This window comes from Euprymna scolopes, chromosome 31, assembly GCF_053919585.1.
Source record: "Euprymna scolopes isolate OS-2025 chromosome 31, ASM5391958v1, whole genome shotgun sequence".
Taxonomy (NCBI): Eukaryota; Metazoa; Mollusca; class Cephalopoda; order Sepiida; family Sepiolidae; genus Euprymna; species Euprymna scolopes.
The window spans coordinates 7,254,415-7,276,052 of record NC_136512.1 but is presented as its reverse complement, the minus strand read 5'-3'; the positions used below and the strand labels follow the sequence as shown (position 1 = coordinate 7,276,052).

The window sequence follows — 21,638 nt, the reverse complement described above, 5'->3', positions numbered from 1 at the left end:
TTGAAATCAGCAATTTAGAACAGAATCGGTAATTTTTTTGAAATCAGCAATTTAGAACAGAATCGGTAATTTATTGAAATCAGCAATTTAGAACAGAATCGGTCATTTTATTGAAATCAGGAATTTAGAACAGAATCGGTAATTTATTGAAATCAGCAATTTAGAACAGAATCGGTAATTTTATTGAAATAAGGTATTTAGAACAGAATCGGTAACTGTATCAGAATGTAGAAAAATATTAGAACCATCTCATCACTTGCGTAAATTTTTGCCAAGATACAACAATATCGCACCTAATCAGCTGCAAATATTTATAGTTTTACTGTTGTCTTTCTGCTGATCTGAAAATTCAACCACTGATAATCTTTATTATTTAGTGCTGGCCAACGAATGAGAGAGGTGGAGGAAGCAAGGAACTCGATATAGGTGGATCTCAATTTAAACTAATTTATATAACATTTTTGGCCACCCACTTAGCCATCAGTAAATGCCCATTGTAGGATTTCGCTTTCACTATCGAAATACTTTATTAGCCATGTGTGTATTGACAAAGAAGTTAATTCTAGTCTTCCGTTTTTTGGATGTACTTGTTTCTAAGACTTCTTTTGGGTTTTTCACTTCTTTTTTTTTTGTTTTGTTTTTTTCATAAACCTGCGTTTTCACATTCATACTCACTGGGACTATTTTTGTCTTAAAAACGAAAAATTAATTTAATTAAGACCTTTACAGATAAGGGCCTAATGATTTGTTGAAAGTCGTATCTGGATGGTAAGATTAACGTTATCACTAATACAATAGTTATCTTCTTTTTTTTTTTACGAGGTGGTCACCATTTATCAAGGCCCGGAAGCAACCTGGGGATGAGGGTTATTGCGTGTACAGTACGTTAATCTTGAGATTTGATAAAGTGTCTACTTAAAGGGGCGGTTCATCAGGAATTTGTTTATGCTGGACTTGAAGACATCCAAGTTATAGTCAGGTGGGGAACAGGCAGACGGAACAGATCCCACAGGCGTGCAGTTCTGAAAAAGAAGCTTTGTTCATGGAATCTACGTTTTGGTTAATTTTAGTTATCATTTGAATATCGTAAAATCTGCTATAAGAAATAAAGTTTCCAATTTTAAAATACAGAAACTTTAGTGAATAAATGTCCTGTTTACCTTCGCTCACCTTGGCTTCCTAACATTAGTGACCGATTTGCCAAATAAATTTCACCGACTGTTCAGCAATGTTATTTTGCGTCAGGTCTGTAGTTTCCACAAGACTTATGCTGTCTTTTATCCAAAAAGATGTCCTCGCCCATCATAATAATTCTGTAATTTAGTGTCAGGTCTTCATGTTTTGTTTTGTTTTTTTTTTACAAAGGAATCACCACTTATCAAGGCCCAGAGGCAACTCAGGGATAAGGGTTAAAGAGTGTACAGTGGCCAAAAGGACAATATCATAGTAATCATTAGTAGTGTAAATTTGGTAAAATTGGATTACTTAAGGGGAAGGGCTCATCAAGAACTTGTTTACATTGGACTTGAAGACAGCCATATTGCAGTCAGCTGGAAAGCAGGTAAACAGAAGAGAGTTCCACAGGTGTGCAGCTCTTAGAAAGAAACTTTGTTCATGGAATCTACGTTTAGGTTTATGAATTTTTACTGTACTGATTAAAGGTTATATACATATATTTTTTACAATGGAGTCACCATTTATCAAGGCCCTGAAGTCACTCGAGGATAAGGGTTGATGAGTATACATTAGCCAAACGAGTGTTTCTCTTGAATGTTTGCCGAGGGGGGGCATAGATTGGAGCTCAGACGAGTACTTGCCATGAAAATAACCATAAAACAGATACAGACTCGCAACGTTTCTTCTGTGAGAAAGAGGTTGCAGAGGAGAGAAAAGGGCATCTCCCACTATGCTACGAAGTCTATTCTGAACTCTGTCAAGGCAGGATAAGGGTTTCTTTGCAGCTCCTGCCCAGATATGACAGCAGTACTCCATCCTTGGACGTACATGGCTCTTATACAGGTAGAGAATTGCATCAGCAGGTAGATATCTACTGGATCGATAGAAGGATCCCATCATTTTTCCGTCGACCTTGGCAACAGATTTGATGTACATATTCCATTTTAGATCAGAAGTAAAGGTCAAGCCAATGTTTTTCTTTTCCACAAGACTTATGCTGTCTTCTATCCAAAAAGATGTCCCTCCCTTCCATCATAATAATTTTATTGTTTATTTATTTTAATGTTGGGCGGACATTACAAATTTTGGATTCCTGTATCAAAGAACACATCTTATCTTAGATTCGACATGCAAAAGTTTAATGCAAAAAATATGCAAAAGTTTAAATGTAACGTAAACCAACATCTTGTTAATCTTTCCGAGACACGTTCCCAAATAGTAGCCCCTTACGTCCAAGTGACGATATGCGTTGTTAAGGGTGAACGTAAGTATAAAAAAAACAAAAAACAAAAAACAAAAAAAAAACAAATATCACAACAGACTAAAAAGACTGATTGGTAAATAGATTGTTTTTTTTTTTTTGTTTTTTTTTGTTTTTTGTTTTTTTGCTTAGCGTTATTTTAATTGAAATTCTCAGAAATCAAGGCCCCCCCCTTTTTGAGACTAACACTTCATGCATAGATACAAGTCATCTTCAGTAAGTTGCCAGACATTTTTGTACAAACATTTAAAATTATCATAGATCCTTAAAACTTCAGTATGTTATTGCTATACACCTTATGAGATGACTGGCCAAGTTTTATGATTTCTGATTCAAATGAACAGCTGCAGCAGGAATTGGAATACACTCTTCTAAAATCTGATTGTAAATTTCAAAAAAGCAATCTGGGCGTGAGGACACTTTAGAAGAACAATATGCAATAAAATTTTGTTTTAAACTTGGAAAACTGATACAAAAACGTATGGCGTGCTTTATACTGTTTCTGGACCATCTTGCATGAATCAAGCATCAGTTTTTGAATGGCATAAGAGATTGAAGGAAGGCAGGGAGTCTGTGAGGAATGATGAAAAGTGTGGGAGGAGTAAGGAAGTCAGAACATCAGAGTTGATTGGCCAAATAAAGAATTTCTTAGATAAGAATCGTTGGGTGTCTACAGAGACAATAAGTGCACAGTTTGGTGTTAGTGTGAGAACTGTATCCATAATTAATCATGAGGAACTTCAGATATGGAAGATTTGCAAGAAGTTTGTACCAAGGGTGCGCCATCCTTGTGGCAGACTATTTGAACAAGATGGGCATCAAAGTTCCTCACCCTCCGTATACTCCAAACATTGCTTCTTGTGACTTTTGATTATTCCCTAAGCTCAAGAAAAACCTTAGAGCTGGTCGTTATGAGACAATTGAGGAGATGAAAGAGGTTGTGATGAGAGTCATTGATATGCTCACCAAAGAAGGCTTTCATGTGGCCTTCCAGAAATTGTTGGAACGCTACAAGTGCATTGCAACCGGAGGAGATTACTTCGAACGGGACTAGAATTTCATGTGTGTACTATTAATAAAAGTGCGCATAAGAAAATTAACGTCTGGAAACTTATTGAAGGCACCAGGTATTTGAATGTTTCATTAAACTTTTCTTTTACAAAATGTTGATATAATAAAATAAATTTTCCTCTCTTTGATTAATTTTTGTTATAAGTATTGGGTGGAATAATAAAATTGTTGGCCTAGAAAAGACGACATGATTCCATTTCCGTTTGATGAAAACCGGTTTTCTTTTTTTTTTTTTTTTTTGGCGCAGACCATCTACTAGTTGGCCAGTTGTGTACAAATCCCAAGAGTGATAGGAGCCTTCAATCATGTCTGAAAGTGACACAATGTTGAACGAGCAAGATCGGAGATGCGCCGTTGTACAACTCATGCTCTCTACCGATCCAATTTATAACCACAGGACCACTGCCAGCACCCTCAAAATGCAAATTTGAACAGTTCAATGCTTGAGGACATAGCTCAACAAAGTTTCTAGCGACAGTTATAATCTTTTGTGTGGTTTCAAGTGAATGCCACATCATGTCATCTTCGAATTCAGTTTGAAAGTCAACACCAATGTGTACCTGGATGTGCTCAAAAGGTTGGTGATCCCCTGGTGCAATCAGGTGGCTGCTGGCAGACTCTGAGTGTGGCAGCAGGACTCAGCGCCAGCCCACAAGTCCAAAAAGACCCAGGCTTGGCTTCAGAAGGAGTGCTACGACTTTGTACCCTTCTCTCACTGACTCCCCTTTCTTCCCTGACCTGAACCCGCTGAACTACTTCGCTTGGTCATACATCAAGAACATCACCAACATGACCTCCCACGACACCAAAGCCAGCCTGATCGTTGCCATCGGCTAAGTATTCATAGAGCTCCCGCCGATACTTGTAGAAAGGGTATACTCCCAGTTCTGGATCTGTATTGAGATAGTGGTTGAGGTTGAAGGCGGTCACATTGAATAGATGTCAGCTCTACTACATAATCAAGTTACCTGAATTGATTTTTTCAATAAATGTTTTAAAATAAAGCTGTAGTGTTGTTTTCTTTAGGGCGACAATTTTATCGTTCCACTCTGTAGTATACTTTACTTGTGGTCTTTTGGTCTTGCTGAAGAATTCATCTAGTCTGGTAGAGTCTCTAGCTAAGTGGTCTTACTCAATTCAACTTGGAGAAGATACACCATACCTCGTATAAGCCAGTTTGGCTAACCATACCGAGGAGATCTTACTTGGGCTGAGAATGTTATATTGAATATTAAGTCAGGGTTTACTTAAGTCAGGGGAAGTAATCTTATGCCATGTTATCCTGACAAACCCTATGCACAGAGAAAACTTCGGCACTCGAAGATAGTGTCTAGTAGGCATCCAAGTGATGAAATACTATTTCAGATTATTCGTAGAAAGTTCATACGGACAGATACCAAATCTCAAGCTTTAATACATGTGACTACAACTGTCACTAGAAGACAAGAATGCAATTGAAGGTTTAATATATGCTCCAGTTTAGCGTCAGAAAGAATTTCCATGGACACGATTTCTTTGCAAAGGCTTCCCATCTCCTTTACATTACTGTGGCACTACTTCTCTGCAGGCTGTAACATAGTCATCTCCAAATTCAATGGCAACAAGTACCTGTCACAAGCCATAAGTAATCAAACTCCGTTTATTGCGTTTATCAGTATCTGCTGACAATCGTTTCGTCTGGTTAACTCTTATCATCATGTATTTTGAGTGACACCTGCACTGAGGAGTGAGCCTTCAACCTCCAAAAGAGTGTAACTTTAAAATTAAATTTTACCAAGTACTTTATCCACTACGCCACGGATCCTTTCAATAATCATTTCAGAATTCCAGAAACGCAAAGCAATAAACATTGCGATGTGCTGACACGAAAGACAATCAATTCCAAACGCATTACGTCATTTTGTACCTGGTTTCTAAAGTACAAGTTTTTTTCTATTTTAATGGGAAGACCCAGTCTTTTCAATTCAACCTTTTAAATACACGACCTAAAACTGAAAGGCATTTTTCTCAGGGTTTTATTGTTGCGTGAGAGATTTAGCTGAGAAGCAAAAAAAAAAAAAAACTCTAAAAGGTTATCTATTATTATTTCGTATTTTAACTGGACCATATGACCTTGATTAGTTGACGTGTATAAAAGCTTTTCGGATTTTCGAAAAATTCATCTTACAAATAGCATGCCTACCGGGCGTTGTCCGGAGTCATAGATTAAAAAAAAAAAGAAAACACCACCACCACCACACTTCCCGCTTCTCTTCCCCACTTTTACCATCCTCTTCACTTCCCCCTCCTTAGTTAAGAAGGATGTCCTCTCCTCCGATAGATGACAAAACAGATACAACTCTTTGATTCTAGTCTGAAAGCCAAGAAAATGTATTTTAGTTTCACAAAAACAAACACTCAACAAGCTACAACCACCATCAACAACATTCCCCACTCTCCATCTGTGCCTAAATCTAAACGCAGATTCCACGAACAAAGCTTCTTTCCTAAAACTGCCCGCCTGTGAAACACTGTTCCACTAGTCTGCTTCCCGGTCGATTACAATATAGTGGCCTTCAAGTCTAATGTAAACAAGTTCTTGTTGAGTCGTCCCCTTAAATAATCCAAATTCTACCCAATCTACACCATTATTGATTGCTAAACTGCCACCTTACATCCATTAGCCCTTATCCTCGAATGGGTTTCGGGCTTTGGTGACTCCCACATAAAAAAAGTACACACACACTTGCCCTTTATATAATAGACAAGTAGGGTGACCCGATGTTGTCCGTGATTGAATGATGACCATCGAATGTTTTACACTCCCATATTTTTGTTGTCACTGAAATCGATGAAAGCGCTCATTTTTACATCAAATCGATTGATTGCCTGTTCTAATTGAAGACCCATCGTGATGCACTTGGAGGAAGCTTCACGTGCTTCTCGCAGTAATTAAGTTCACAATATATTGTAGTCTACATTGCACTGTAGAGAACCTACTGTTGTTTTTATAAAATTATTTTATAAATAATGCCTTGAATTAAAGTTTAAAATGCAAAAGTCAAGTATCATGCTTCGATTGTGCTCGAAACAGCAACATTCATTTCGAACGCGCCCTTATTATATAAAAAAATCTACTGTTGATTTTATATGCCTGGCCTTACTGCTTGTGCAGTGATAATGGCTTGAATTTAAGTTTAAAATGAAAAAGTCAAGTATCATGGTTTAATTGTGCTCTAAACAGAGACATTCATTTTGATCGCGCCCCTGTCATATCAAAGAACCTGCTTTATATGCTGGGCCATTTGGCTTGTGTGGTAATAAAACTTCCTAAATGCATTTGTAATATTAAATTGTGTAAGATATTAATTTTGGTTAAAATCGCCTGTTTCTTCTTTCATCGGATTATTTCAAATACTTATCAAAGGCATTCCGACACAAAATCTAAGAACACTGCCAGTCACATAATGTACCCTCATGTGAAATTTCATAAAAACCTATCCAGCCGTTTCGGAGACCATAGGGAACTCTCTCTCTCCCTCTTTCTTTCTCTCTCTCTCTTTCTTTCTCTCTCTCATACACACACAAAGTTCCTTTTATATAATAGCAGAGATAATCTTCTTAGTACGTTATGCTTAGAAAAAGGCCAAACACGCTTTTTGATAGCGAAACTGGCTCTTTTTTTTTAAAATAGTTTGGCTATCAAAAAGCATGTTTGGCCTTTTTTTAAATAGTTTGGCTATCAAAAAGCGTGTTTGGCCTTCTTTAAAAGGCCAAACACGCTTTTGATAGCCAAACTACTTTTTAAAAAAGGCCAAATTCTTTAAGCTTAACCATATTACTTTTCATGCTCGCATTTTTCTATTGTAATCCATGATTTTTCCAGGCTTTCAATAAATTCACTTGTTTTTTCTTTATTTTTTACCCCCAGAAAGACATAGGTAATAACAATGTACAGCACTCGTCTGCTTTCAATAAAATCCCCGAATTATTTCCCTTTCATGCACTCTGTTTCAATTGTTACTTCTCTTTCTGCGACAGCAGTGAATTAATAGCAACAGTAGTCGCTGAAGTGACGTGGTTGCTATGAAAACTAGTCATAAAAAGCGTTGCTCACCTCCTTATTTCTACCACTAGGCTATCTCAAATGGCTGCTTGGATATATCGCGATTTACATAGATGTTATTTATTTGTTTTGTTTTTGCGAATTGAATGAATCAATTATTCATACTAAAGTGTATTTTTACCTAAATGCGAGTTGGGAATAATAATTTTCCATTTTAACAAATTGGTACCCCCAAATGGGGAGCGGCATATATATTGTTTTTAAAATATAATCATCTACTGAAACGCGTTTCATCATCATCGTCGTCGCCTCTCTTTCTTTCTCTCTCATATGTATATTAATCAATGAAAACAAAGGGATGTAGTGTTTACCTGATATACGCAATGGTAAACTTCAAACTAATATAAATAACAGTATTTATATATAGAAAATTTAATTCCAACCGAATAAAAAAAGCTCAATACGCAATAGAGAGTAGAGCTTCTTATAAGAGAAAGAAAATTAAAACTGTAAGTTGAACTTTACAATCAAAATTTATTGTTCGACTGAATACTCTAAAAACAATTTAGTTTCAAAGGATGCTATTCTTATTATTCTTCTCATCAAAGGACATACAGAAATCAGCAAATTATATTTGTAGTACTGCTAGAATCTGCTAGTTAAGGCAATAAGTGAAACCGCAATGTATTGTAGTTATAAATTGCCAAATAAAAAAGTGAAAAAATGTTGGATATGTAAAATATATATATAAAAATAAACCACGCATAATATTTCAGCTTGCATGAAAATCCTCTAAAGTTAATCCAAAATGCAAAATAGTTCTTTAGAGAGAATGGATTCCAAAATAAGTCCAGCATGACGATGCATATAATCCGATTGGAAAGTCTTCAAAACAGCTGAAATAATGAAAATTGTCATTCACAAAACGTCTAACCTCAAACATGAGACAGGATGACAATTAAATAATAATGATGATGATGATTGATATAATAATAATGATAATAATAATAATAATAATAATAATAATGATAATAATAATAATAATAATAATAATAATAATAACAATAATAATAATAAAAATAATAAAAATGAAAATAATAATAATAATAATACTTACTTTTAGTGAAGAGTTTCACAAACGAAAAAGAATCCTAAAATCTGAAAGTAAAAAAAAAAAATTAGTCTTTCAAATATCTATTAATAATGGAGATTTGGTATCTGTTTGTCTGAAGCTGAAACTATATTATTACTTCTATTAATTGTACTATTGTACTTCTATTACTAACTAGCCTGCGTGCCGGCATTGCCCGATTGTTTGAAGGTGTGTGTTGAACAACAACAAAAAAAAAAGTGATAGGCAGGCTCGAACCCATACGACGAAGGAGGAAAAGAATGTGAAAAAAAAGTGACATCTTTGACGTTGCGTCAATCACCAAACTGGAAGTAGCGAAGGTCTAAATTAAGGCTAGTCAATCGAAAAGAGGGGATGACTTTTAAAAATATAGGCGAAAAAAGGCGACCCCTCCTTGTAGAAAAGTGGCCAGTTGTGGGTAAAGGAATTAATGTTTTGGGGCAAGTTTTTGATATTTGTTGTCCGAAGGGTTGAGCTTCAAAGCGATACCAATCTCGTGAAAATCCGTCGCCTCTGTTGAAAGTTTTAGGCATACATGGTGATTGTCACTTCTTGACAGAAGAAGACCATCTTTCCCTTGCTTTATTGTTGATTACTCAATTATTTTCATGTATTTTTGAAAATATTTTTTTTTCTTATTTTTTTTTATAATAATTATGTACACATATGTACACTTATACACACACACATATATTCATGTGGAGATGTGATCAAGAATGCATCAATTCCTATTTTCTGTGCGAACGAAGGTGGCTCTTCAGACCAGCCCTGCTTTTATACAGACTGTTGCAAAGGTCACACTTAAACTGAGATTGAGGGATGCAAACTGGTGCTGCTCTACTGTGGACGCTCATATGACGCTTTAGGCCTCCACTCGATTTACAGACCACAGAGCAAACAGAACATCTGTGCCCTGCAAAGTTTACCCCATCAAAGAAAGGCACACATACATACATACATACATTTAAACAGACTGGTGAGATTTATATTATAGATGGAGATTTGGTATATGTCTGTCTGCAACTGAATCTACATTATTACTGTCTAAGAGCAAAATAATTCTAAAATGGAGTACTGTTGCCACATCCGGGCAGGACTTGCTTAGAGCATCCTTTCCTGGCAAACACTCGACTAGCTACAACCATAATCAGTAATTGCCTAAATCTAAACGAAAATTCCATAAGCAAAACTTTTTTTCCCTGCAACTGCTTGTCTGTGGAACACAGTACTGCAGCGATACTTCCCAGTTAACTATAACAATAACAAGTTCTTGATGAGCCGTCTCCTAGAATAAATTAACTCATTCAATTTCCCCCATCACCGATCATCAGTGTTGTCTCACTTGACACCCATTAACTTTTATCCTTGAGTAGTTTTCACACCTTGATAAGCTGTGACTATAGAGAATAAGAAAATACCAATGGAGATTTGGTATCTGTCTGAAACCGATTAATTTCTGAATTTTTTAGATGAAGATTGGTTATTTGTATCATTTGGATCCATCAAACTACTGTTCTCATCTTGTCATTTTCACAGCGTTTCAGTCGATGTAACTTCCAACCTTCGAATCGCAAATTACTTAGGACCTTAGGGTTGATATACCACAAAACCGGTAAACCAAACTAAAACTTTTGCATAACAATATAAATTTATTTATATTGTTTAGATTCTTTGAATCATCTTGACAATGTTCCGATCGATGTAACCTCCAACCTTCTTTTCAGGCGTGTCGTGTTGAACTCGAGAGTTTTTCTGTTAAACTCAGAAATGTTTCTGTGAAACTCGAGAATTTGCACCAAATTTCGAACGGAGCCCGTTATTTACTTCACATGAACCGCCTCCTTAAGTAAGACATCAAATCTCCAACACTAATGTACTGTACACACAATAACCCTTATCCCCGAGTGGCTTCCAGGCCTTGATAAGTGATGACTTCCTTGTAAAAAAAAAAAAAAATATGCTCTTATTTCATCTGCCAGGACTGAAGAGAAATCCTAATTAATTCGCAATTGCTTTTTACTGTCGCCCACACTGAGGATTGAACCTTCAACATTCAGGAGAATATCACTATACAACAGAATTTTTGCAAGTACTCTAACCACTGCGCCACGGGTTCTTGTGCAGTGGTTGGAATACTTGGTTCACTGTATCATTTTCAGACTAATATACTATCTTTCAATACTCAATTTAGGGATGAGTGGTCATGGTGTAGCATCTGTTCTATTGTCATGAGATCATCCTAGCAGACATTACCTACTCCTTTGGATGCATGGTGGTGGATGAGTCCCTTAATCCTCCAGGGTCATCGAGGTGGGGGGGGGAGGCTTGTATTATTTCAAGCAGTGTATCCAGACAGGCTTCAGAGCACATACAGCACCTGGTCACCCATTTTAGTACGGTCCAGGCTCAACATCGCTTATCAGCATCATCATGTTAACACATCGATGCTCGTTAGATCACTCGTTTGGCAGGGTGGAGCTATAGATGTCATTCTATATCGTCATTCCTTTGCTATCAAAGGAAGCTGGCATTGCTCAGGAACCATACATTCAATCTTAAAACTTAGTGGCCCTGTCGGTGGGGCATTAGAATACGCCGACTGCCCCCCTGCATGCAGAGGGTAAAAGTCCCTCAATGGGGGTCCTGGATATGACCTTAAACTATATCCAGTGGTGAAACCCCAGCTTGTGGGCTTTGGGGAGTGTGGAGCCACCCTTTAATTACCATTGCTCCCAGGTCCACTCTGACCCGGAGTGGTAGTACCTGTTAGGGTCCGAACTATGGGTTAAATAGAAACCGACGTGAAAACAACAAATATATTCTATTAAAAAAATTTTTCTTCAAAATCTTTGGATTCGGCATTAAATAACCCGAAAAGGGTTGATATGCCATAAAACAAAAACAACCAACCAACCAACCAACTTAAAACTTAGTAAAACAGACAGGCTTCACTCCTGCATAAACGAGCACCTGTGAAATATGTCAGATAAAAATAAAATGACTGTAAAACTCTATGAAACACTTGCTCGGTATATAATTTTTTTTTTTTTTTAAATCTTTTGAGAAAAGTAATTTGTATATTTATTTATTTATTTGCGGACTGTAATCCTTATCTTTATAGTTGTTGTTTCACGACGTTTCGACCTACTATTTCTCTGGCCTTCGTCAGGTGGTTAACCGTGATGCGATAAGAATGCTGAGTCTCTCTAACTGTATCCTCAGTAATTACTGCCTTCCATAGTTGTTGTTCCATAGTGTGTGGCGCATTGGATAGAGACGTTGAATCTCTACAGTTCCAGAGTAACATTGTCTGAAGATAGCGGTTTCAATCCTACCCAAAGCCGACCAGAGGCTTACTTGGCCAAAACGTGGTGAGATGACAACAACTATGGAAGGCAGTGATTACTGAGGATACATTTTTTTTTTTTTACATGGAAGTCACTACTTATAAAGGCTCGGAAGCCACTCGGGGATAAAGCTTATTGTACAGTAATCAATGGGACAATATCATAGTAATCGTTAGTATTGGAGATTTGATAAAGTGTCTTACTTAAAGGGGCGGTTCATCAGGAACTTGTCCATGTTGAACCTGAAGACATCCAAGTTGTGGTCAGGTGGGAAACAGGAAAACGGAAGAGAGCCTCACAGGCGTGCACCTCCAAGAAAGAATCATGGAATCCATGTTCTGACTTCGGCACAGACAAAGAGTGGTGAAAATCTTTGCCAGTGGCTTCAGCTAGACGAGCTACGTTAAGAGACTCAACATTCCTACCTCATCACGGTTAATCACCTGACCAAGGCCAGAGGAATGGTTGGCCGAAACATCATGAAACAACAACTATTAAGATGAGAATAACAGTCCACAAATAAATAAATATACTTACTCGGTATAAAAAATATTAATATGTACCAAAAATTATGGAAAATGATCGAACATTTATTTATTTCTATTTATGAAATTAAAATGTACAGAAAGGTGCCATTTCTTTTCCTTGGATAGCTCCACTTGATATTGCAAGGTGAGGGTCAAGACTAAGTGACAGCAAGTACTATTTTTTGTATTTCTGGTATAACTTGATTAATTGAACCGGACTCTCCAGACCCACTAGTGCTTTCATGTGCAATCGAACGTGATGGCTGATGGAGTCCGTCTCAGCTTGGCACCACAAGGCTATTCGTTCTGGAAGCTTTGATTGGTTGTTATTGGTATTAAAGTTTAATTTTTGTCTTATAAATTGTTGCAAAAAAAAATGAATGAAAAGAAAAAAAGGAAATGGTTTGGAATTTCTCTTTGGAATCGGAAAGCAGCTTTCATGTTTGGTAATTGTCAATCTTCTTTGGCTTTGAAACAAGTGATGAAACGAGTGATTTCCATTTCACGTTCGGACTTTACACCCCCCTTCCTTCCTTCCTCATCATTAAGTTTTATAGAAAACAAAACAAGATTTGATTTGATGCCGGTGAAAATTTTAATGGTGATTAAGAAACTTTAATAACAACAACAAGTCATTAGTTATTGAGATTGGAATTGGAATTGGAATTGGGATTGGAGAAAGAAAGAAATTGAGAAGAAAAAAGAAAACAAGAAAATATGAAAAAGAAGGAAAAAGAATATAAATAAGGAGGAAAAAGAAAGAAAATAATAATAATAATAATAATAATAATAATAATAATAATAACAATAATAATAATAACAATAACAGCAACAAGAAAGGAAGAGGAAGCGAGCAAGAAGTAGAAGAAAGAGAGGTGCAAGAAGTAGAAGAAAAAATAAGAAAGGAGAAAGAAGGAGGAAAAAGAAGTAGAAGATAGAGAATAAAAAGAGAAAAAAGAAAACAATAAAAAATGGGAAGAGAAAAAGTAGAAAAAAATAGGAATAAGGATGAAATCAAGAAAATAAGAATAGGTACATGAAGAAGATAGGAAAGAAGAAGAAGAAGAAGAAGAAGAAGAAGAAGAAGAAGAAGAAGAACAACAACAACAACAACAACAACAACAACGACGACGACGACGACGACGACGAGAGAGAGAAAAAGTAGAGAATAAAAAAGAGAAAGAAAAAATAATAAAAAGAACAATAGGAAGAGAAAAAACTAGAAGATGGAGGAGGCGGAGGAGGAAGAGGAGAAGGAAGAGAAAATGGAGAATAAAAAAGTCAAAGGAAAAGAATGAGAAGAAAAAATAGAAGAAGAAGAAGAAGAAGAAGGAAAGAAAAGGAAAAGAAAAAAAGGGGAATAAGAAAGAAGAAGTGAGAAAGAAAAGGAAAAGAAAAAAGATTACAAAACAAAAAGAAAAAAAGAAAAAAGGGGAAGGAGAATAAGAGGGAGGCAGAGAAAGAAATGGAAACGAAACGCAGAAGAATGACAGTTGGATGAAGAAGAAACAGAAAGTATAAGATAACAATGAAGAAGATGAAGATGAAGAATAAGATGAGGAAGATGAAGAACAAGAAACGAAGAGAAAGATGAAAAGTCATCGGAAGAAGAAGAAGAAAACACTGAGATTCAAAAACAATTACTTTTACTGCAGTTGTAAACATTTCTGATGGGGATCTTTTTTAGGATTTGTTTTCATCTCAAAACCAAGTTAGAAATCGTTTTTAGCTTAAAAAAAGTTTAAATTAATAGAATTTTTTTGCTGTTTTCAAAGACGATGGGATATTTTTTTCCTTTTTTTTTTTTGTAAATAAAAATCACAGAAAAAAATCGAATGAAATAATTTAAAAAAATTTTTAAAAATACGATCGAATCTATATTTGCTATTTTTATCGCATTTCTTTCTCCCATCTCTCTGGGCCCTGTCGGTGGGGCATTAGAATACGCCGACTGCCCCCCCCCCCTGCAGAGGGTAAAAGTCCCTCAATGGGGGTCCTGGATATGACCTTAAACTATATCCAGTGGTGAGGCCCCAGCTTGTGGGCTTTGGGGAGTGTGGAGCCACCCTTTAATTACCATTGCTCCCAGGTCCACTTTGACCCGGAGTGGTAGTACCTGTTAGGGTACGAACTATGGGTTAAATATAGGCACCGCCAAAAATGGCCGCAAAATCAAGTTGTTGTTGTTTTTTAAAACGAAATTACATTTATTAAAATCCATTATTTCTGAGTAACTTTTTTTTTCCAGAAAGATAAAACCCTGAATTTTATCATATAGAAAACAGAATAATGTAAAACTTTTTCTACTATTTTTAATTAAATTTTAAATGTTAAATTTTCCCAAAAAGTTAACAATTGACATTTTTTGTCTTGCACAAAAAACGTACTTAAATATTAAAAAAAAGGGGTTTTGAAATAATTAATTAATTTATTTATTGTCTAACTAAGATTTAGGATGATTTTCTAAGAGAATATGCAAAAATATTATAATATAAGTACCTGAATTTCAAATAATTCCACTTATTCATATAGGTAACCAGATATTTCGCGTTGACGTAGAGTTCAGATCGACTCTGTTTACGTTTTCGTTTGATAAAAAGCAAACTATGGAAGACCAAACAGGCCAAAAAAAACTTATTTTTCAGTGACGAAAATTTCAATGTATTATTAAGCTGAGGCTGGCCAGTACCAGATGGGTGACCATTTGTATGCGTTTGATTTTTAATGTGTATGTGTGTGGGGGCCAGGCTCCCCAAAATGGGGGGGGGGGCAATTTAAAGCAGAATAAAAAAAATTATTTCAGCGCGTTTGGTCCCCCGTAGTCGAAAGGCGGCAAACGTTTTCAAACGGGATCGAAAAAATGATGCTATTTTTAACACAAAGGGCACAATATTTATCGATTTTTTTTTTTTTGATATCGATTATTCAAAGCATGCCCTGTTTAATAATGGTCATGCATTATTCGGCTCGCTAAAAAAAATTGTTAATTTATTTATCAAAAATTTTAAAATAGCTTTTTTCGTATAAATATTAAAAAAAATTTTTTTGTTGTTTTGCTTAACTTAAATTAATTATTTTACTTAACATATTCACCGAATTTCACACTTCAAAACTCAAAAGCGGGATAATTAAACACAATCGAAGTTCTGATATTCAGACGTCAAAATAAGGTATGCAAACAATTTTTTTTTTTTTTTTTTTTTGAATCTATAATTCTGTCCCTTACAACAACACAATATGTTGATTTCAGTTTCAGATGATTATTTTAAGCATATTTGTTCCCACTTCAAAACAAGGGGGGGTTTGTAAGCAAAAAAATATATATATATATATATAAATATCGTTTATGAAAAATAAGTACACTGTTATAAAGTTCATTCTTCTCCTAATAATCGCTGAAAATTTCGTATTGATCGGATAATTACCTGATTTTTGGTAGATTTTTAAAAAGACGGTCCGTCAAAAAGTACTGACCTCCCCCCCCCCAGTTTTGGCGGTGCCTAGTTAAATAGAAACCGACGTGAAAACAGCAAATATATTCTATTAAAAAAATTTTCTTCACAATCTTTGGATTCGGCATTAAATAACCCGAAAAGGGTTGATATGCCGTAAAACAAAAGCAACCAACCAATCCGTCTCTCTCTCATTCGAAAAAAGATGAAGAGAAGGAAAAAATAAAGTTTATCTCCTGCTTCTTCATCTCTGTTCTTTTTTTACGTCTTTTTTACTCTCTCGTTTTTTTTTTTTTTGTTTTTTTTTTTTAAATATCTCTTTCTCTTTGTCTTCGGTTGCCTCCTCTTTATTCCTTTTTTCTCTCTCTGCCTCTATCCTTCATTACTTCTCTTTTCCTATTGTTTTCTAGTTTTTATCCCAATTCTCTTGCTTCTCCCCCCCCCCATCCCGTTTCTGTTGCTTTCTTTCTATTTTCTACTTTCTCTCTCTCTCTCTCTCTCTCTCTCTCTCTCTCTCTCTCTCCCCCCAATAATTGCCTCTCTTCTATTATTTTTAATCCTTCTCTCCCTCCCTCTTTATCCGACCGTAAAATACGCTTAAATATGATATTTTAATTTTTTCCAGATTTCGTATATATTATTATAGAGTCGTGATTTCAAAAGTTAAAAAAAAAAAAGTATTTGGGTGCCATCAGCTGGAATCGAAACCGAAAGCAAAACTGTAGCATTCAAAGCTGGTGACGTTACCACTGTACCAACGTGACACGCATATGAACCGATTTAAAATGAACCAATCTGAATGCAACAAAATGTGTAAGGGATTTTTCAATTTTAACTCCTTAAAAACTATTTCAACTGGCTAAAGATCCATAAAAGAACGGTCCATAAAAAATTCAATCATTTGAGGCCCCTAGCGTCGCTTAGCGACTTTTAGTTTCGGAGGAGATAGAGTTTGAAAGTATGGAGACAGACAGATTGATAGACATGCATAGTACCTTTTATATATTAGGTTCTACATTTATATTATATCGCCTTCTTTTTTTTTAATTTCTTCTCTTTCTTTCTCTGTCTCATCGCTTTTCTATCCTCTTCTTCCTCCTCCTCCTCTTCTTCCTTCCCCCCACCCATTCTTGTTTCAGAACTAATTTGCCATCATTCGTTCCTCCGCTTCCTCCTCGTTTGCTTTAGTCACTCCAATTTACAAATTCCTCCAATGTTTTTCTCTTAGTACCAAACAAGACGCGAACTAATTTCTTAATTTCACACAATTTCGCAACTAATTAATATCCATCCGCGTTTAATTCCGCCATTTTAACGCCCATTGCCCCAACCCTCTATGCCTCAACAGAAAATAAATAAATCTTAGTAGAAAAGTAGGTGTTACCGTATTAGCGTAGTTTTCTTTAAACGAGAAGTGCCATTTTGCCAGGAAGCAAGACATGCAATGCCCTGCTCTCTCTCTCTCTTTCTCTCTCTCTCTCTCTCTCTCTCTCTCTCTCTCTCTCTCTCTCACACACACACACATATAGCCTTCCTCTCTCTCATCTTCTCTCTATCTTCATGCATTTAGCTCTCAGTCTCTCTTTAAGGTTGTTGTGCTCTTCTTTCCCAACACTCTCTTTCTCACACACACACGTCCCCCCCACACACACATTTTCTCTCTCCAATTTTTTAACAGGGTCGCTGACGCGCGTTAGCAGCAGCAGCAGCAAGTATCGCATGACGTATACAAATAACTAAGCTTGTGCCTAATGTGACGTCACAGAGGGGTAAGAGAAGGGAAAGAAAAAACGGAGAAAAAAAAAGACACCACGTGGTGAGAATACCAGCAAGGCGTGTCGGCGTGAGATGGGCCTGTAACCACGTGGTGGCGTGAGAGACTTTTAAAACATGTGTTCGACACGGCAGAATTTTGTCAGCTACATGGCGAACTAAGAGACTTTTAAAATAAGATGCAATGCGTTGTTTGGAAAGTACCGTTAATAAACGCCTTTTTATTTTAATTAGGAAAAAAAGTGAACCGAATTTCTTTCATCTTTTGTTCTTTTGCGACTGTCTCTGCATACAACGTGTGGATCTGTGTTAACATGTGAGAATAACGTTGCAATTTCTTTTAACGCCTTATTTCTTTTTCTTATATGTTTGCCATTTTTATTCTTATTGTTGGAATCCTTTTTGAGATGAGTAATTTGTGTATTTATTTATTTGAGGACTATTATCCTGATCTTCTAATTGTTGTTTCGTGATGTTTCGGCCAACTATTCCTCTGGCCTTCGTCAGGTGGTAAACCGCGACAGGATAGGAATGCCGAGTCTCTTAACTTTATCCTCAGTAATTACTGCCTTCCATAGTTGTCGTCTCACGATGTTTTGGTCAACTAAGCCTCTAGCCGGCTTTGTGTAGGGTTGAAATCGCTATCTTCAAACAATGCTCACCTGGAACCCTTTTATTCTCTTTATGCGATTCGAACTCTTTCCCAATTCGCTTTCTCTCACACATACCCCCCTCTCTCTCTCTCTCTCTCTCTCTCTCTCTCTCTCTCTCTCTCTCTCCTCAACTCTCATTCCCTCTTTAAGGTCCTCTTTCCACTCTTCTTTTCCAACATTCTCTCACACACACGCTCACTCATTTCTCTCTCTCTCTCTCTCTCTCTCTCTCTCTCTCTCTCTCTCTCTCTCTCTCTCTCTCTCCAATTTCTTTTATCGCCTTTATTTATTTTCTCATCTCTCTCCCATTCTATTCTTTTGATGCAATTCGATTCGGACGAACGCCAAAAGGCGACTGGCTTGAATCCCTATCCTCCTTCTTTCTACTATTCATTTGGATACGCTTTGCTCTTCACTTCCAAAAGCAAGTAAACGTTTTCGCATGTTATCGCGAAATCACAAATTTAAACCAATGAGAATGAGCCCCGCTCGATTTTAAACCGAAAATATAACAAACCGATGCGGATTTAGAAATTCCTTTAAATATTTTTGTGAGCTGTTTTAAAACGTCTTCTCAGGAATACCACAGAAAAAACGTTGCGAGCCTGGTTCTACTCTATCGCTATTTTCATGAAAACTGCTCATCTGAGCTTGAATCTATGGCCCCACTCGGCCAAACCTTCACAAAAAAAAACACTAGCTACAATCACTATTAATAATTTCTCTTCAACTCTCTATCTGTGCCTAAATCAAATCGCAACGCTTCTTTTCTAAAACTGCCCGCTTGTTGAACTCTGTTCCACTGGTCTGCTTTCCAGCTGACTACAACATGGTCGTTTTCAAGTTCAATGCAAACAAATTTTTGCTGAGCCGTCCCTTTAAATAATCAAATTCCACCCAATTTCTAACACTAGCGATCGCTAAGTTGTTGTCTCGCCGACCACCTTACATTCATTAAATCTTATCCTCGAGTGGCCTTCGGGCCTTGATAAGTGGATATTCCCTTGTAAAACATATCAGCTTAACAATTTCACTGTCTATTTTCTTCTCTTAATCATTTAAACTGTTCTTTCTCCTAAACTTTCTGTGTAACTTTTATGAAACTGGTTCAGAAATTTCTTTATTTGGTGATATTTCCAGAGTATTCATCGTAAAGCACAAACAGCTGACGTAAATGTAAACAAAAACAGACGGCACTTGATTTAAACTAATTTTTATATTAAAAATTATTTATTTTTGAGGTTTTATTAAACTGATTGCCGTATGTATTATCGAGAAACTTTTTGGTATTTATTTGCTTTCTCACAAAAGCAAAATGTGACACAAGGTCGGTTTTAAAAAGGGGCACTCTGGCAATAGGCAAAAATACAAATTGGCTTAGTATAGAAGGGTTTTCCGTACATTGACTAAGGACAAATTAGTTTCTTTCACAAACAATCAATAAACTTGTATTCCTTAATTATTATTTATTTTTTTTTTTTACAAATTCACGGTAAACAACAAAAGAACTGGTTGCTTATTTCTGATTTCTAAAACCTAGCTTGGGTGCCCGGCGTTGTCCGGGTGTTTGGAGATGTGTGTTGAGAAAAAAAGTGGTAGTAGGCAGCCAGACAGGCTCGAACGTGAAGGAGAAGAAGAACGCGAAAAAAAAAAGAACGTAACGTCTTTGCTGTTGCGTCCATCGCCAAACCAGAAGTGGCGAATGTTTAAATTATGGCTAGTCAATCAAAAAATATCGGCGAAAAAATTTATATATATATATATATATATATATATATATATATATATATATATATATATATATATATATATTATATGAAAAAATGCGCGCATGAAAAGTAATATTCTAAAGATTTTATTAAACCTGGAAAAGTAAAGGAGAAGAAATTCAACCTGGAAAGTAAAGAACAAGATATTCTAGTAAAGTAAAAAATAAGAATTTTGTAGACTTAAAATATTGCAGCTAAAAATAAAATTTGAATATTGATAAATATTTTATTTATTATTTGCATATGTTGTTGTTTATTGTTGAGTTAGAAAGGGTGTCAGTCGCTGGATTCAACTTATTTCCCCCCTATTATTTGCATATATTTATGTAGTGAAAATTGTTTGAATAAAATTAATTCATTAGTTAGTTAGTTAGTAGATGGAATTAATAATTTTATAATTTACATAAAAATTAATAATTTTATTATATCATAATTAGGATCATTTAATTCATTTTTAGCTGCAATATTATAATAAAAAATAGTGGATACAAAAATATCGATATCAAATATAAGCAACAAAACACCAACAACTATAATAAAATTAAAAACAGAAGAAAAAGAACTATAATTTGGTATACGGCCCCATACAATCAAATGTTAAAAACAAAACTTGGCAAGAAATTTCTAGATCTTATTGAAAAACACTTTCCCGCAACCAACCCCTTACACAAAATCTTCAATAAAAATACCTTGAAGTGATACTACAGTTGTTGCGAAAATTTAGAGATGATAATTAAGGCACATAATAACAAAATACTAAATGAAAACAATGTAAACAACAACAAAATAAACAATAAAAAAGTAGACACCATGACAGAAATAAAACCAACACTAGCAGAAATAATAATAATAATAATAATAATAATAATAATAATAATAATAATAATAATAATAATAATAATAACAAACCAACCCCGGACAAGAATAACCATACCATAAATAAAAATACTAATAACGAACAAGATAAATGCAATTGTAGACACCGCACACTTTGCCCAGTCCAAAATAAATGTCTAACAAAAAGCGTAGTTTATCAAGCAACAATATTTTCGAAAGAAAACCCGAATAACAAGAAATATTACATAGGCATGACTTCCTTAGATTTCAAAACCCGATACTATGACCACAAAAGCACATTCAAAAAGAAAAAAACACCGTATAAAAACAACACTAGCGAATAAATACTGGGAACTCAAAGAAAGCGGACATTCGCCGGTAGTCGAATGGAAAATAATGAGACAAGCTACCACATGCAGACATTTAGACGACCCATGTAAATTATGCCTCCATGAAAAATTTTCTATCCTGTACTTTAAAGAACCTCAAAATCTATTAAACTGTAGGCGGGAAATAGCAAACAACTGTATTCACAAAATAAAACTTACTCTATGATAGCGATACAAAATAGCTTTAAAACTAACAATAACAATAG

The 21,638-nt window shown here is 35.6% G+C and overlaps 2 protein-coding genes across 12 annotated transcripts in view; one reads left to right on the top strand and one right to left on the bottom strand.

Annotated features, from left to right (window-relative positions):
* LOC145255614 (pleckstrin homology domain-containing family H member 2-like) overlaps positions 1 to 21,638 on the bottom strand; it is a 1,732,783-nt gene that overhangs the window by 1,528,037 nt on the left and 183,108 nt on the right. For all 8 annotated transcript variants that reach the window (XR_013863868.1, XM_080114122.1, XM_080114121.1 and 5 more), the window contains exon 2: positions 8,671 to 8,711. The gene's annotated coding sequence lies outside the window, so the exon portion shown is untranslated. The remainder of the gene's footprint in view (positions 1 to 8,670; positions 8,712 to 21,638) is intronic.
* Positions 1 to 21,638, top strand: part of LOC145255616 (histone-lysine N-methyltransferase SETMAR-like) — a 252,289-nt gene that overhangs the window by 124,159 nt on the left and 106,492 nt on the right. The window lies entirely within an intron of this gene.